This window comes from Neophocaena asiaeorientalis, unplaced genomic scaffold (assembly GCF_003031525.2).
Source record: "Neophocaena asiaeorientalis asiaeorientalis breed wild unplaced genomic scaffold, Neophocaena_asiaeorientalis_V1.1 scaffold345, whole genome shotgun sequence".
Taxonomy (NCBI): Eukaryota; Metazoa; Chordata; class Mammalia; order Artiodactyla; family Phocoenidae; genus Neophocaena; species Neophocaena asiaeorientalis.
In genome coordinates, this window is record NW_020175181.1 from 776,206 (window position 1) to 794,084 (window position 17,879).

Here is a 17,879-nt window from a genome sequence, read left to right on the forward strand (position 1 = left end):
CTCTAGGCGCATGGGCTTCAGTAGTTGTGGCACACAGGTTTAGTTGCTCCATGGCATGTGGGATCTTCCCGGCCCAGGGCTCAAACACGTGTTCCCTGCATTGGCAAGCAGATTCTTAACCACTGCACCTCCAGGGAAGCCCCTGATTGCCTTTTAAAATGTCTTTTATCAGGAATTTGATAAACTATACTTGGCGATGTTATTCTCATCATATTTATTTATTTCTGAAACCATTCGTTTTTCTGTTTTGTCAAGGACAGTAACCTGAATTTGAGAGATTCCTTATTAGTTCTGAAGTCAATCCTGCATTAGACTAAAACTATTCCAGGTCCTGAACTAAAGCAGAAGAGTTTGTTCTTCTTTTGCTAAAAATAAAACGAAGGGTCCTCATGAAGCTACTGGACCTCTGTGACTGCCCAGAAGTGGCTCAGCCTCTGCTTTCAAAGTCTGTGTCAGTCACGACTCCTTTTGCTCATAAGCACCAGGAACACAACTCAAACAGCTTACAGAGAACAAGGGATTTATTTGGTGCACATAAGTGGAAGGTTCGAAGGTACGGCAGAATGCAGAAGCTAAACCGTGTCGTGAAGACTCACTTGCTCACCCTCTCCCTGTCAGCTCTGCTTGCCTTTTGGTGGGCTTTGAGCTCAGACAGGTGCCCTCCAGGTGGTGGTCCCTGGCAGCACCCTACTCACACTGTGCCTCACATCATGTCCCCATCCCCAGTGTCAAATAAAAATCAAAGAACTCTCACAAGAGGATGGGAAATGGATACTGATCAGAGTAAAACCACCCATGCCCACCACGGAATACTCATGTAGAAACGCACTGCTTGGGCATAGGATTAAATGATGGAGAAACTGGCCTTGGAACTGTTCCAATTTGAATCAGTAGTAATAATCCTCAATAATTTCACGTTGAAGGATTGGATTTCACAGATCATGACAGATTATAACTTTGAGCATCTTATGTACAGCGATGTGCACCAAGGAGGTTTTCACACTTTGCTGATACAGTTTTGTGCTCTTTCATTTGGTTCCTTAGCACTTGCAGTTAATTTCTAGGTTTCAGGAAAGGTGAAACACAGTGAGAGTTCAGAGAGAACAGACTGCTTAATGCTTGGAGGCAGGAGAGAGAAAATGGGATCGGGAAGATCAGGACACTGGATCGGGATCAGCAGGTTTTTTCTGTAAAGGGCCAGATGGTAAAGTTTTAGGCTTTACAGGCCATATGCATACATGCTCTGCTACAAATACTCAGCTCTACCGTGGTAGCATGAAAGCATCCATAAACAACTTTGTATGCTATTGAAATTAAGTTAGTATTAATCTAAACTAGATTACGGTTTTAATTGGAATCACCAGTGCAACCACTAAGAAAAGAACCAAAAAACAAAAAACACCTAAAAGAAACAAGATGATTAAAATGGTACACTAGAAAATATTTAACAAAAACAAGACGGTAATGGAGGAATAGAGGAATAAAGAAGCTACTGGAAGATATGCTATTGTAAACTGGGATAAAACTAAGACAGGAAGATATGAGATCCAGGAAACAGGTGATGCAACTTGAGAGAAGTCAGTGACGATGAAGGAAAGTTCCAGGACAATAGCTATGCAGGAAGTTCAGATTAGAGCAGGAGCATGGTGGGCTCTGGAAGGAATGTCTCCCAGAAACAAAAAAGAAAAAAGGAAAAAGAAAGAAATAGTGGAATATCCAGATATCCAGTGTGTTTGAATATGCACAAAGATTTTTAGCTCTTGTAGAATTTGAGGATGAAGTCGTAATTAATATGTAGAACACTGAGGAAATTTTAAAAAAGCAAATTTTTTCCTCTAGGTCATCTGGAATCTAAGGGGAAAAGGTATGGTTAAGTAAATATAAATTTTGTACACCACATGGCTATGAATGCATAGTCATAACAATGTAAGTGCCAATTATTGATTTAACCAAAAATAGAGATTATAATCATACTGTGAAAATGGAAAGAAAAAGTGAGTGTGTATTTGTGTGCACACAGGGGAAGATAAGAGAATTAAATGCTCATCTTCCATTGTTGGAATTCAAGAGATAACACCTAAAACAGATTTTTTTTAAAGACAACAGTATAAGCATACTACCAGAAATAGAAGATAAAATCAGAAGAAACCAGTAAAAGAATTTAAAGTATTTGCCTCATAGAAATAGGAGTGGAGAGGGATGGGGCATTTACACTTTAAGCTTTGTCTTTTTAAACTATGAATACAGATGGCTTGGATTTTTTTTTTTAAGGCAAAACACAATGAGATACCATTTCACACCCACTAGAATGGCTATAATCAAAAACAGATACTGTTGACTAGGATGTGGAGAAATCAGAACCCTCAAACACTGCTGATAGGAATGTAAGATGGTACAGCCACTTTGGAAAATGCTCTGGAAGTGCTTCAAAAAGTTAAATTTAGAGTTACAACAGACTCAGCACTTCTACTTCCAGGTATGTAGCCAAGAGAAATTAAAAAAACATACGTTACACAAAACCTTATACACAAATGTTCACACAGCATTATTCATAATAGCCCCAAATTGAAAACAAACCAAATTTTCATCAACAGATAAATGGAGAAACAAATTGTGGTATATACATATGATAGAACGTTATTCAGCCATAAAAAGGAATACTGATACATGATACAGCATGGATGAACATCCAAAACATTATACTAGGTGAAAGAAGTCGGACATAAAAGGCCACATACTGTAGGCTTCCATTTATATGAAATATCCAGAGTAGGTAAATCTATGGAAACAGAAAGTAAATTGACAGCAGAGGCCGGAGAGAGGGTAGAATGAGCAGTGACTGCTAATGTACACAGGGTTCCTCTTCGGGGTGATGAAAATGTCCTAGAATTAGATAGTGGTGATGGTTGTACAACCTTGTAAATATACTCAGAACCACTGAATTGTGTACTTTTTTAAGGGTGAATTTTAGGGTATGTGTATGATATCTCAATTGAGAAGACAAAGGACAAACAAAAACAACAAAAAGGCACTTCACTAATGAGTGGATACTCTCTCAATAAAGAATCTTCTACTTAATTGCTGTACTGAATCTACTGACTGGGCGCTTAACATCCCCCCAGTGGAACCGAGGTGACAGAGGAAACAAGGGTAGTTATTTTCTGGGTGTAGAGTCTCCCTCAGCTTTTTCATGCTGTCTTTCTCCTCTCATCCAGCACTCATTATTAAAATTCTTGCCTGTCCTGCACACAACTGTTCAGCTTCTTCATAAGTCTGGTAAAGAGGAGCTAATTCACCTGGTGAGTGAGGAACTCCCAGGGAGGCATTTTCTTCTGAACAGATGGGCTCCTTCCTTTCCTGTCAGGAGGGTGTCACTTGCTCTCAGGCAGTTTGTAACCTTCTCTCTTTTCTCCTCCTCATGCCTTATGATGTTACAATCATAAGGCATGATCCTGCTGTGCAACCTGAATATAGCCAGTTTTTATTTGCCGATCAGACAGGCATGGACGGTGGAAACCTCTGTAGTTAGTTGGCACGTTGTCCACTGGAGACAGCCTGCCCTAGCGGGAGCCATCGCCTGCTCTACGCTGTGCCTCTGCAGACTGCTATATCCAGTTTTGCCTCAGTGTTAATAGTTGGATATATCGCCTCTATTTTTACATCTGTTTTTCCCCTTGTACTAAAGTGAGATGGTGGCAGTAGCTGCAGATGTCCTCGGCTCAGTTTGGAAGACATGACAGATGTGTCTCTTCTCCCATCTCTGGCGCTCATGTCCTCACTCAAGTCCTTGCAACCTGAAGGTCAGGGGCTTTGCCTTCTTGTGTCCATGACTGCACTGAATATTCGCTCCATAGTCAGAGTTACACACATATAAGCATGGTGACACTTTAGGATTACTGTAATAGTGTGATATACTGTAACCTTAATTATCCTTGGCCTATAAGCTCTGTAAAATTCCTGATTTATAAATTTCCTCATGTAAATGGTTAAGTCCTAAAGTCTACATTGACACTCTTAATTTCAAGAATTCAGCCCCTAAGCTAAATCTGTCTTCTCAAGAATCACTCACTTTGTAATAAATCATCATAATTCAGGATATGTAAAGCCACAGTAATCAAAGGCAAGGGGCAGGGGGGACTCATCTTCCCTACTTTTTATTCCTCTTTCTTTCTATCCACTGCATTTGAGTCCTGTAGTACTCACGGTTATTGGTGAGGCATGAGGCAGCGTCAGCCCAGCTGCATGGATGCCCCCAAGGGACAACCTGGGGCTGGAGAAGCAGCTCCAAACTAGAGACTGCACCAGTAGGAAGTGGAATCAATTCAGTCACAGTTGGCGTGGAAGCACTCATGAGGGCAGGGTGATTGCTGGGGCTGGTGGATTACCCACAGTTTTCCAAGGTAACTCCTCCTTGGTGTATTCCCCCCATCCTGGGGTCTGGCCTTCTGCCATCCAGGCTGCTCACAAGCATAGGCTCCCCCCATTAATCCACTTCTGAGGTACCATCCAGAATGACAGTTCAGTCATCCAACAACTGAAGGGCCATTATTTCCATCTTGGTGTGACCTTCCCCCCAGCCTACACCCTCTTCCCATCCCCAGCCGCCTGGCCACTGGAAAGCCAAACTAATTTTGTCAGATGTAAGTAGAACGATTGAATTTAGGTGCTCTCAAGAGATGTTTCTCAACTCCGGCAAACTCAGACACTGTTTCCTGCTGAGCCACAGTCTTGCTGAGAGGACTGAGTACTCACCAGGTCTCCCATGGCACTGCCAGAGGTAGTCTTTGTGATGCTCCTTAAACTGTGGTTCCCCAGCAAACCATTCTTTCTTTCTCCCACCTCCTTCTTTCTGATCAACATGTACATTCCTTGCATTTGTTAATAATTGGTGGAGTTGCTGAGGGGACTTTGTAGCTCAGTAGCCATTTTGTCCTTGAATAGAGATTTTGCACATTTCTGTCCAGAAGCTTCTGTTATAGCCAAAATGTTTGAGTGTCCCTCACTGTTGATTGCCAATACTTCAGAAAGGGTTGGGCCATAAAATACAGTGGGTAAACAATGATAGAATCTTCGGTGCTAAAGAGGTAACTATAAAATAATAAGACTAACTGTATCTCCATATCAATTTATTATCCAAGAAGTGACTGTTGTTTCCTTCAAATTTTGACTTAGGAGAATTAAGTATATACTGATACTGCCAATACTCAAAGTACCTTGCGAAATGCTCTTTTAGAATTGCTATGAGAGCCTTCATCACCTTTACCCCACCAGTCACTCTATTATTTTTTTTTACTTTCTACTCATGAAATTAATACATGGTTAGTGTTCAAGAGGAGAAAAGAGCAGACAACACAGAAAGGTATAAAAAAGTCCAGGGCCTCCCTGGTGGCGCAGTGGTTGAGAGTCCGCCTGCTGATGCAGGGGATGCAGGTTCGTGCCTCGGTCCGGGAAGATCCCCCATGCCGCGGAGCAGCTGGGCCCGTGAGCCATGGCCACTGAGCCTGCACGTCTGGAGCCTGTGCTCCGCCACGGGAGAGGCCACAACAGTGAGAGGCCCACGTACCAAAAAAAAAAAAAAAAAAAAAGTCAGATATTCATGATCCTATCACTTAGATGTAACCACTGTTAACATTTTAGTGTAAATCCGCCTAGACTTTTCTATGCATAATTTTGAATAGCTGTACTTTGGAATATCTGTTAACAGCAAACTTGAATATTTGCAACAGCAGAGGATTAATGTGTGTCATTATGGGAAGGCTCTACATCCCCAAAAATAAATGAAACATTTCTTTAGAATAAAGTAAGTAGGCAATTCACTGAAGAAGAAATACGAAAGATAAAGAAATGAGACACTGTTCAACCCTACAAGAAATCAGGAATATGCAAATCAAAATAACAGTAAGATTCCCTTCACTGCCCATCAGGTCAACAAAAAATAAAGATTGATAATGTCAAAGTCCAAACAAATTGGAAAAACACATGCTCTCATATAGTTCTGGTGGGAGTATAAATTCATAGAATGTTTTTGGAAGGTAATTTGACAATACCAATTTTTAAAATATGTTTTCCCTTTGACCCAGTATATCTCTTTCTAAGAATCTGTCCTACAGAAGTGTTCACATATATAAATATTTGTACAAGTATGTTTATTTCAGCTTTGTTTGTAATAACCAAAAAATCGATTAGACAGGTCTACATAATCATCAGTAGGAGAAGGTCAAATGATAATAGTATGGTGTCATTGATTTAAAAATAACTCTTAAAAAATAAAATAAAATAAGTCTAGCTATCTGTAAGTAAAAGTATAATTTAAAATCCAAAACAAACAAACAAAACCACCAAACTTTCCCATTACTCATGGGAAGGGGAACAGGATGGGGGATAGGAAAGTGTTGAAAAGGAGGACCTCTGCATTCTGCTCCATATTCTTCTGAATTGTTTGCATTTTTCCATAAACCTGTATTTTTCACGTATTACTTTGAAATTTGGAGTAAAGATGATTTGGGGACATAGCAAAAAACTATTTGGAGCCACATCTAGCAAGTAAGATAGGTGATATCCTTTCTCAAAGGGCAAACTGGGCATTATTTTCACAAAGGAGCCAAATTAGCCACTGTTCACTCTTGATCTCATATAGAACCTCTCAAGCCTTCCCAAATCTCTATATGTGGAGGCTGAGTAGCCCTTTGACTTAGGATGACCTCTGAATGGAGAGTCCTGATGCCAAAGAAATAGATCCACATGCCTTTCAGATCCACAGCACTTCAGCCTCCGTAAATCTGGATATTTCACCACACACTTTTGACAGTTTTTTTCTTAATCTTTCTAAAGAAAAAATTACCCTCAAAAACATGTTATTTTATACAGTTTCCTTTGGAAATATCAGAATAAATGTCAAAGCTGCACTGTTTCTGTTCATCACTCAAATGCACGGCAGGTCTTCAGAGAAACTTCACTCACGTTCAAGTTTTCTTTCTGAATGAGTCTGTTGATATATCTCGGTTTAACTCTTAAACCCTCATTCTCTCAAGTGATAACAGAATGAATGATCTAGACTATGGCTTTGCCACATTTCTTGGTATTTGGCTAATGAATGACCTGGAGGAGCTATAAAAGGGGCCCGGCTGTAGGAGATGCCTCATGTTGAGGTACTTAATAGTTCATGTACTTCATCACACATATACCTCTCATTTGAAACAGACCTGAATGGAAGGGCTCATGAGGGATGGAGGAACATATGTAACACAAGCCCTTGGACTGAATTGTGCTCCCCCTAAAAGTTATATGTTGAAGCCCTAACCCCCAAAGCTACTGTATTTGGAGATAGGACCTATAAGGAGGTAATTAAGATTAAATGAGGTTATAAGGGTGAAGCCCTGATCCCAACAGGATTAGCGTCCTTATAAGAAGAGACAGCAGAGAGTTCAGTCTCTCTGTATGTGCATTCAAAAAGTTCATGGGAGCACATAGCAAGGTGGTGGCCTCCTGCAAGCCAGGAGAAGAGGCCTCAGAATGAAACTTATCTTGCCAGCACCTCTATCTTGGACTTCTAGCCTCCAGAACTGTGAGGAATACATTTCTGTTGTTTAAGCCACTTAGTCTGTGGTATTTTGTTATGGTGGCCCAAGTAGCCTAACACATGCCAGAAAGCAAATCAGCATGCTTCAGAAGTGACCTAAAGTGAATGCTGAAAAATCAGCTGTTCTGTGAGAAAATAAGCTGAGGCAAACTAACAGGATCAGCCTAAATCACCTTTTTAGTGAAATATCTCAAGAGTTTTTCGTATGGTTCAACTGTAATCATTGGTCCTGGTGGCTAAGGGCAGGTGATGTCCTGAGTTCTAATCCTGATTTATCTAATAACTAGCAGACAGTTTGGGGCAAATGACTCATTATGTTTGGGGCTCAGGTTGTGCATCCAAAGATGATGTGTCTGGAGTGGGTGATCTCTGAGTCGTCTTCAACCTCTGAAATTCCTTGATTCTTACAGATTCTTGGGGACATAAGGATCCTTTGGCTAATAATGAAAATCAGGGCACTACTCTAGGCCAGGCATTGTGCTGGCCTCTTTATGCATTTTCTCACACACTCAGAACAACCCTGCAAGACAGGCTGATGCCCACTTTAGAGAGGAGGAAGTTATACCCCCAAAGGTAAACAACCTGCCCAGAGTCATCCAGCTGGTAAATCGGCAGAGCCAGGAATTGGTTCTAGGTCTGTCTGCCTGTCTGCCTGACCCTGACATCCGTGTCCTCCTTACCACACCCTCTTGATTTGGTGGCAGTCTGCCTAGCGTCCAGTCTCTTCTATTTGGCATTCCAGCACTGACTCCTTGCCACTTGGCATGCTGTAGGCTTCTGTAAGTTGCTCCATTTCTCTAGATTTTCAGAAGCTTCCACTCTTGCTTTGTGCAGTGCAGTGCAGCCTCACTTAAATGCAGTAACTCATATATAGTCTAAGAACAGTGCCTGGCTCATGTCAGCACTCGGTACATCTTAGCGCTCATTAGTAGCTCCCCATGTGCCTAAATGTTCACTTTACCTGGGTATCTGTGGGGAGGGGGGGCGGTGGCATAACCAGGTAGCACGTACCAGGAGCTTGCACTACTCACCATCACACAGGGTGGATATGACCTTGGCTCTGTACATTACTGGAGAGAAACCCAGGTCCCACTGCCATTCAACTCCAGCACCTTCCTGTACAGGGCAAGGAGCAGGACTGCACGGGTGGCAATGTGGCGGGATGGTGCCAGGCCAGATAGCAAAGGTTCAGGCACAGACCACTTCATTCATTCTTGTCTTTGAATGATCAAGGAGGAGAGGTGCACCACTCCTAGAGTCTGTAACAAAAATATCTTTTCATTAAACTTCTTTAAGTAAGGGTCTGAACCGCTAACTAGAGAGGCTAAGGAAAATGTAATTCTTCTTTTTTTAATCTTCCCAAACTAGTTCTCCAGTTTAAGGAAAGAAAAAACACTACTCTTTCGCTGCCTAGCAAACTCGTACCCATCCTCAAGGTCCAGCTCAGAGAGTTACTTTTGGGCAACCCCAATGCTTAATACAGTGCTTGGCATATAATAACAGGTCCACCTGAAATAACGAAGAGTTCCAGTTCCTTCCAGGAAAATAACTAGTATGTGTGTTACAGTCACTTAGCCTCACTGAGCTCCAGTGTTCTCAGGGCACTAGAAGATCTACAGGATTCCTTATAGTCCTTCAGTGCCACACTGAATGTGCCAAGGGAAACAACCAATCTCAGATACAAATGCTCTTTTTTAATGATTTGCAAACAAAATAATTACCCAGTTTCCCATTTTTTTTTACAGTTGTTCACAGTATTTTTATTTGTAATATTTACAAATAGTTAATTTGTAAAACAAAAAATAACCTAAATGTCCATCCAAGTGAATGGATAAAACAATTGTGCTATGTCCGCACAGTGGAACAGTACTCAACAATAAAAAGGAATTCACTATTTATACAGCAATAACATAGATGAATTCAAAATAATTACACCGAGCAGAAGGAGCCAGACAATAAAGAGTACGTATATCACGATTCCATTTATATAAAAGTCTAGGAAACACAAATTTATCTATAATGAACAGAAGCAAGCCAGTGACTGCCTAGGGACAGAGCAGGATTGGGGGAGGAAGTTTTGGATTACAAAGGGTCACATAGGCACCTTTACCCAGTTTCCCATTTTAAAACATATCCTAGGATTGTCTTCCCTGGAGTCATAGAAAGGCGAGGCCAGAAAAAAAAAAAAAAAAAGAAAAGAAAACTTACAGAGGGTAAATGACACCTCTGAAACTGGCATCATAGAATAAAGAAAATCCATATCCAAATGAGGCTCTGAAATAGCCATCTTTTTTTTTTTTTTTTTTTTTGGCTGCATTGGGTCTTCGTTGCTGCACACGGGCTTTCTCTAGTTGTGGCGAGCAGGGGTACTCTTTATTGCGGTGCATGGGCTTCTCATTGCAGTGGCTTCTCTTGTGTTGCCGAGCACAGGCTCTAGGTGCACAGGCTTCAGTAGTTGTGGCACGCGGGATCAGTAGTTGTGGCTCGTGGGCTCTAGAGCACAGGCTCAGTAGTTGTGGCGCATGGGCTTAGTTGCTCCGCAACATGTGGGATCTTCCCGGACCAGGGCTCGAACCCGTGTCCCCTGCATTGGCAGGCGGATTCTTAACCACTGCACCACCAAGGAAGCCCTGAAATAGCCATCTAAAACTTAGGAATGATACCAATAAATAGGCATGATGTCTGTGCAAGGTCTGCTGACTCTGGCTGCCAGAAAGGATGACGATGACAAAAAGAAGTTCACTGACTATCAAAAAAAAAAAGGACAGAGGACAAGGTAATTGCTAAAGAGACTGATCGACAAGGCACAAGACATCTGTCATGCCGGGGGGCATATTAACTCTATTACATTACTTCCACATCAGCAGATCACCTCAATTACCAGCTAATCAGGCAGAATTAAACATTTTAAATTATCTTTCTTAATCCTGCATGTGATTATTTGAAAACCCAGGGCTCTAAAAATCTAATTGTAACTGCTTACCAGAAATGTCATCTTCACTTTGAGGAACTGAAGCAGGGCCAGATACAAGACTGTTTTTTTTCCATTTTCCTAAAGTACCGTCCCATGGCCAGAACTGGACTTGCATATATATCTGCCTAGTGCCGGGCATATTAGGGGCTCCCAAGGGGACCTGGCCCTGCTTCAGAACTCATAATGGCCAGAGACCAAAAGAAGAGCAATGGTAGGGGAGAAGGGGGGCATGGGGGTGGAGGGAGGATGGAGAGGAAAAAACAACTGTTAAAACCTTAGCAAGGGACTTCCCTGGTGGCACAGTAGTTAAGAATCCGCCTGCCAATGCAGGGGACTCGGGTTCAAGCCCTGGTCCGGGAAGATTCCCACATGCTGTGGAGCAGCTATGTCCGTGTGCCACAACTACTGAGCCTGCACTCTAGAGCCCACGAGCCACAACTACTGAACCTGCGTGCCTAGAGCCCGTGCTCCATGGCAAGAGAAGGCACTGCAATGAGAAGCCCACACACTGCAATTAAGAGTAGCCCCCGCTTGCTGCAACTAGAGGAAGTCCACGCGCAGCAACAAAGACCCAACGCAGCCAAAAAAAACCCTTAGCAAATGTCAGGAGAGCAAATTCTAGATTTAGAGTGTTCTGTGGGCCTAGAAGGCACAGGAAACAGTCCCTCTCCCAGTAAGAAGGGATGGTATGAGGTTGTGGGAGATTGCTTACCCATCTACAGTTAAGACTTCTGAGCTTCCTACGCCTAAGCTCCTCTTCTTCCCACTCCTTCAGTGTCCTGGACATCAGTGTGATGACATGTCAGTGAGCTGGTAGTCTACTCCTTGCCCATCTTCCTAGGATGCTGCAATAGTGTCCTCAGGAGCAGAGCTGCCAGGACTGTACTGTAGGTCTCCTAAGTGATTTCCATTGCATGAAGATGATTCTTGGGTAGGCCTAGAATTATATGGAGGTGAAAAAACGTTTGGAGCCAAAGAGTAGAGCCCCGTGAGTTAGAGCCTTGCCCGCTGCCCTCAGTGCCCATTGCTGCTGATAGAGGTGGACAAGGAAGTGAGAAAACAGCTGTGTGGATCATAGCTTGCTGAACATCTGCCTGCCCTTTGCGTGAAAGTATGAGTATGTGTGTGTTAGGTTAGCGGTGTGTGTACTTTGTGTATTTTCAATGTGGATAATGTGTGCTCCATGTGAATGATCTATGACTGGCATGAATGCCATGTGTTCGTGTGTGCATATGTGGGTGAGTAAATGTACAACAGGGGGACAGAGTTTAAAGGGCTAACTAGTCACTCTCACTTTCCTCCTCCTACTTCCATTCCTTTAAAATCTACAGGAGGGTGCCATACAATGGGACAACCCCTGAAAAAGCTATGTGATTTGGGACCAGAAGTTAGGTGAAGTACATCTTCCTAAAAGATTCTCTAAAAACAGGAAGTTTGGGGCTTCCCTGGTGGCACAGTGGTTGAGAGTCCGCCTGCCGATGCAGGGGACACGGGTTCGTGCCCCGGTCCGGGAGGATCCCACATGCCACAGAGCGGCTGGGCCCGTGAGCCATGGCCGCTGAGCCTGCGCGTCCGGAGCCTGTGCTCCGCAACAGGAGAGGCCACAGCAGTGAGAGGCCCGCGTACGGCAAAAAAAAAAAAAAAAAAACCAGGAAGTTTTATATCCTTTTCCATCCTTGGTCAAAACAAACCAAAACTGGGAAAAGAAAGATCATGGTTACATTTGCTAGATGACTTCCCTATGACTGTCCTGTTCCCAGTTAGGAAAATCCTCTTTACTGAGACTTCAACTTTTAGGTTTAGCATGTGGGAATGTAATTAGAAACACATTTGGACAGAAGAATAGTAATATTTTGTAAGAATTTCTCTTGATCTTTGCCATTCTGAAGTTTTACTGCAGTGAATTCAGATCTGAATTTATTCTTTATACTGCTCATGATTCTTTGTTCCTCTTGAATCTCAGTATTTGTGTTTTTCATCAATTCTGAAAAATCCTTAACGATTCTCTCTTTTATTACTACCTCTCCTCTATTTTCTCAATCCTCTCCTTCTGGAACCCCTATAAGGTATATCTTAGACCTTCTGTTTTCCATATCTTATATATTTTAAAATTACTAGAGGGGCTTCCCTGGTGGCACAATGGTTAAGAATCCACCTGCCAGTGCGGACAAGGGTTCGAGCCCTGGTCTGGGAAGATCCCACGTGCTGTGGAGCAACTAAGCCCATGCACCACAACTACTGAGCCTGTGCTCTAGAGCCCACGAGCCACAACTACTGAGCCCGTGAGCCACAACTACTGATGCCGCAACTACTGACACCTGTGCACCTAAGAGCCTGTGCTCTGCAACAAGAGAAGCCACCACAATGAGAAGCCTGTGCACTGCAACAAAGAGTAGCTCCCACTCGCTGCAACCAGAGAAAGCCCGCGCACAGCAATGAAGACCCAATGCAGCCAAAAATAAATAAATGTATAAATGTATTTTTTTTTTAAAAAAAACTACTAGAGAGAGAAGCCTAAATAGGATTTCTTCATAGTCAGGATCCTGGGGCTGCCTGGCACTTTATTCTTGTAGTTCCAGGGCTGATGAAGCAAAAGTGCCCTCTAGAACTGAAAACAGTTCTTTAAGAAATGGAAAAGACTCCTGTGGAAAATTATGGCAAAAGGGGTGAGGGGCACCCCACTGTGCACTCATTTCTTCACACTTGACCTGAATTTTCTGCGTGGTAGGGACATGCTGGTGTGATAAGACAGACCCTGGCCCCAAAGAGCTTCCATCTAGAAGGGTATGTAGCCCACACAGAATGAGAAGTGCCATGATAGGGATGCTCCCGAGGTGCCATGGGAGTGCAGCTGAGGGGTCCACCTGGCCTGAGGAGCCCAGTGGACCTGCTTCGAGGGCCAGGGAAGGAGATGAGCTGAAGGCTGTCTTCCCCTTAGTGAAGAGTAACCCAGGCAGAGGCAGGAGCTCATGAAAAGGCCAGAGGCAAGACAGCAGGTCATGTTTGTGCCTTTTCAATTAGTTCTGATTGGAAAGAGCTTAGAGTACAGGAAGAGTGGGAAAGGATGAGGTACAGCTGGAACAGGGATGGGTCGTGAAGGGCTTCGTTTGCCACTCCTGGGAATTTGCACTTTCTCCTGCGGGCAGTGGGGAGCCACTGATAAGAGGTTAAGCAAGGGACAGACTTGATCAGATCTATACTTTATAAAAGATTAACATGGCTGCTGTGTGAAGAATAAATTGGAGATCATAATACTGGAGGCAGGAAGAACCATCCAGAGACTGTTACAATGAAACAGATAGCTAGTGGGAAGCAGCCACATAGCACAGGGAGATCAGCTCTGTGTTCTGTGACCACCTAGAGGGGTGGGATAGGGAGACGCAAGAGGGAGGGGATATGGGGACATATGTATGTGTATAACTGATTCACTTTGTTATACAGCAGAAACTAACACACCATTGTAAAGCAATTATACTCCAATAAAGATGTTAAAAAAAAAAAGATGTTACATTGATCTGAGAGATTATGGCAGCCTGGACTGGGAACGTGGCAACAGGGATGTGGAGAAGTGGCTTTAAGAATTCTTAAGAATTCAGAAGACACCCCACCCCACCCCCACCAAAATAAAAGAATTCAGAGGACATAATGGCAGTCCATTTCCTTTTTTAAAAAATTGGCGGGGGAGCCTAAGTTAGATGCTTATTTCATAGTCAAAACAAATAGCTCATTCTATCAGTCTCCATGGTTTTCAGCATCTTTTTGAGCCCTGACTCACCTAAGAGCTAAGACCTACTCCCATTAGAAACAGTTCACATCATCAGTTATTCTCTGCAGGTGGAACAGGAAGATGCCTGTGTAATTTACAAAAAAGAAAATGAAATGAAATACCCTCATGATTCTTATGTGCCCTTCTATTGGGCATGCCGGGCTGCCTGCCACCATTTGGGGGAAGCACTGATCTATGCAACAGAGAAACATCTGGAGCAGAAACTTATACTTCATGTAAAGTAAATAACATTTGAAGGAAACTCTTTTGCAACATAGCGCTAGCTCAGATATCTCGCCCTACCACCTGTGCCCTAGACACTAGCTTACTCCTGATAGAGACACAGCCTTCACGAAACTACACACTCTCCCCCTGATGAAATGACAAATCAGCCAGTATGTGATGAATTTGGGTTGTGTAGACAAAAATACCAGGTATTCCAGCCAAGGCACACACAGTGTGCTGTGAATCATCCCCACCAGCTTTCAGCAGTTAGATTAGCAGAACAATTGCTCAGTTCCTTCCTTCGTCTTCACAGTGTAGACCTGGCCCAAGACCCAAGAGTGAAGCAGCAACTGTAAGGAAGCAGAAACATTATAAATAACCTAGAGAACCCTTTTATAACAGCAACTGCCTGCTGAGTTTGTGGCCTAACAGCTCAAGCAAAAAGGATATAAATATAATATTGTGCAATGACTGATTACTCAAAATGTTGTGCATCAATCAGCAGAAGTGGGACCTGTGGTTGGTGCTAATATTACCAGATGCCTTTGCTGTTTAATAATCTGGTAGCTCTGTATTATTTAGCATGCAGTTTTCACAGAGAACAATGATCTTATTTCAAGTACCTCTCACTGAAATAAAAAAGCAGCTGTTAGAAGATGAACATTTGGCAGAAAATGTTTTAGTGGAATCTTTCGTGAGATACTAAATCATTGGATTAACTGTTTTCTGTCTAGAATAGTGGAGTCACAAAGAAAAAAGATCGCTGACCACAGAAGGCAAGGGCAGTCTTTAGAACCCAGTGAATCACTAACAGACATTTTAGTTTTAAGTGCCATTTATTCACCAATATATAAAGTTATTTATATACAAAGCTTCCATTAATAGCGCCTGAAGAATGGGCCTTTTTTATTCCAGTTTTAGCTCATACTCAGGATTCTACTTCTCTTTCATTAATAATGGAATTCTTTAAATTATAGAATAAATTAATACACCACAGACATTTTGGGCAGAATGGGGTTTTTAACCAGTCTTAAGTCTCCACAGGCCATTCTGTGTGGCTAGCCTGCTGAGCGCATGCCGGCCCTGCCCCTGAAGAGGCACCAAGGCAGCCCGCTGGGCTCCTGGGCTCCTGGCCCACCCACTCCCAGGTTGCTAGAGCAGGGCCGACAATAGACTCTCACAGGTTCTTCAGGCTGGCGGGCCACTGTCAAACTAGGGCTCTGCTGGAGAGGAAGTGACATCATGACATAGCTACTGGGCATCGCCATTTTCAGCCAGAGAACATGATCTGCTGCTTTCATGAGGCCATATTGACTCAGGAACATTTTTCACATGAAATTATCACTAAAACATAAAATTCTCTTTTCTAAACTATCAAGCGATGTATAGAGCAAAGACTTTCACAGTATACTCCCAATTCCCACTCTTGGGATGGAGTGGGTGATGGGTAAAGATTAAAAATGGAGGGTTTTCAGAAATGGCTGAGGATTGCTCATAGGATAAAACTAGCTCAAAACAGCTTCATAAGAATGTCCATTTCAATACTGGTGTGATTGGCCAACCCAGAACCCATCAAAAACCAGAAGCTGAGAATGGACTCTGAGACACTGAGTTGGGCCCCAGATGGAGCCAGCAAATGACCTGTCAGCATGGACCACTGGCTGACTTAGACCAGGAATTTGTCACCAATAATGGAGCCAGACCAGTTCATGGTGCTAAGCTCTGAGGTAGAACACCTCAACCATGTACATTCAGGTGGCGAGGCTGGGATAGGTGAAACGTGCCATCAGCCTGGCAACTTCTTTTGCCTTTGATTCAATTTTAGATCAAATCAAGGTGATGCAGTTATTATGATCACTGTACTCTTGCAAATTGTTATTAAATACTAGTAGGGTACCGATAAATAAAAAATCTAGCAGTTCTGGGATGAAGGTTGGTAGAGTTTTTCTTATTCTTTAGGAGTTGAATTTTAATCAATATGTTGAAAATTGGAAGACCAGAGTCATTTTTTAATACCCCTTACAATCTTTTGGGGCAGTAATATGCTGCCTTGAACATGTATCTCCCAACCTTACTTTGACTTTGCACTCAACTCCCCATTGATCCCTCTCTGTTTTCATCCATCTAAATGAAAGAAGGCTTTGGCCCCATAAACCTCATTCCAGATGGAAATGCATAATTCAAGACAAATACTGATGTCAAAGAAGAGAAGGCACACCAATTTGTGTCAGCAGTTGCTATAAATTAAAGGAGTACACGGAGAGTTTAATGTAATGTAAAATTGAAAATAAAATTAGAACCAATATTTAGGCAGTTCTCCACCTCTTTTTTCCCTACTGTGACATGAAGGATTGACTCCCAGCTTAAGTACCTAATGTAGTTCATTTTTCTTTTCTGCTAGAATTTTTTTCCCCATAAAATGTTGCATGTTTATCTTTGGCATCCAAAATTAGATCTCTTCACTTTTTCCATTCTAATCTCAACAGAAAAGTCAGGGTAGGAAGAGTCAAAATTTTCCCCTCATCTTCTACACCCATCATGTTTGCCGCATAGAAAGGACCCCACTCTACCAATCTGACTAGTTCAGCTGCTGTAAATAGCGATTAATCCTTCCTTAATATTGATTCTCTGTGATGTGGATGTCACCTACATGGTTTCTTTTGTTTTTCTAAGGCTGCAAAACAAAAGGTTGATAATGAACATCTCAGACATGTACGACTGCACAAGGTGTTCCGAAACACTCAGGAGAAGCATTCTTGAGCATGCATCCAAAGGGTTTAGTCTGATCAACTGCCATTATTCAGAACCTTTTTGGAGCCCTTTATGCAGATTTCCCCCAAAGCCAGTGTTGTTCTTGATAGTCACCCAGTGTTTTGGCCACTGGTGGAATTTCCTAGCTTGATCCCCCACCTTAATCACTAGACGGTTTTAAATGATTCACTCTTTCCAGAAATAAATTTCTTAGGATAGTGGTTCTCAAAGTGTGGCCAGGGACCAGTAACATCAAGATCACCTGGGAACTCTTTAGAAACACAAATTCTGGGCCCCACCCCAGATTTAATGGATCAGAAACTTTGGGGGTGGAGCCCAGCAATGTGCATTTAACAAGCCCTCCAGGCAATTCTGAGGTACAATCTAGTTTGAGAACCACTGACTTAGAAGATGAAATATTGCCTTCATTGAGGATATTCAAAGATGTGCTACTGATTTTTAAGGCATTCCGAAGAACAAGTTTCCAGAAGTTTTTGAGCAAAGCTGGAGTACATGTATGGCCTCTCTGGGGGACCGCTTTAAGAGAGACTGGCCTTCCACTGAGACATCCTGGTTCTGCCACC

General features: G+C 42.6%; 1 protein-coding gene and 1 long non-coding RNA gene across 3 annotated transcripts in view; one reads left to right on the plus strand and one right to left on the minus strand.

Annotated features, from left to right (window-relative positions):
- Nucleotides 1-17,879, plus strand: part of RBKS (ribokinase) — a 75,139-nt gene that overhangs the window by 42,583 nt on the left and 14,677 nt on the right. The window lies entirely within an intron of this gene.
- LOC112412823 (uncharacterized) lies at nucleotides 52-12,050 on the minus strand. The gene is made up of 3 exons (XR_003005866.1): nucleotides 11,266-12,050; nucleotides 8,611-8,838; nucleotides 52-95 (listed from the first exon to the last, which is right to left on the minus strand). It is a non-coding gene; the product is annotated as an uncharacterized LOC112412823 (long non-coding RNA).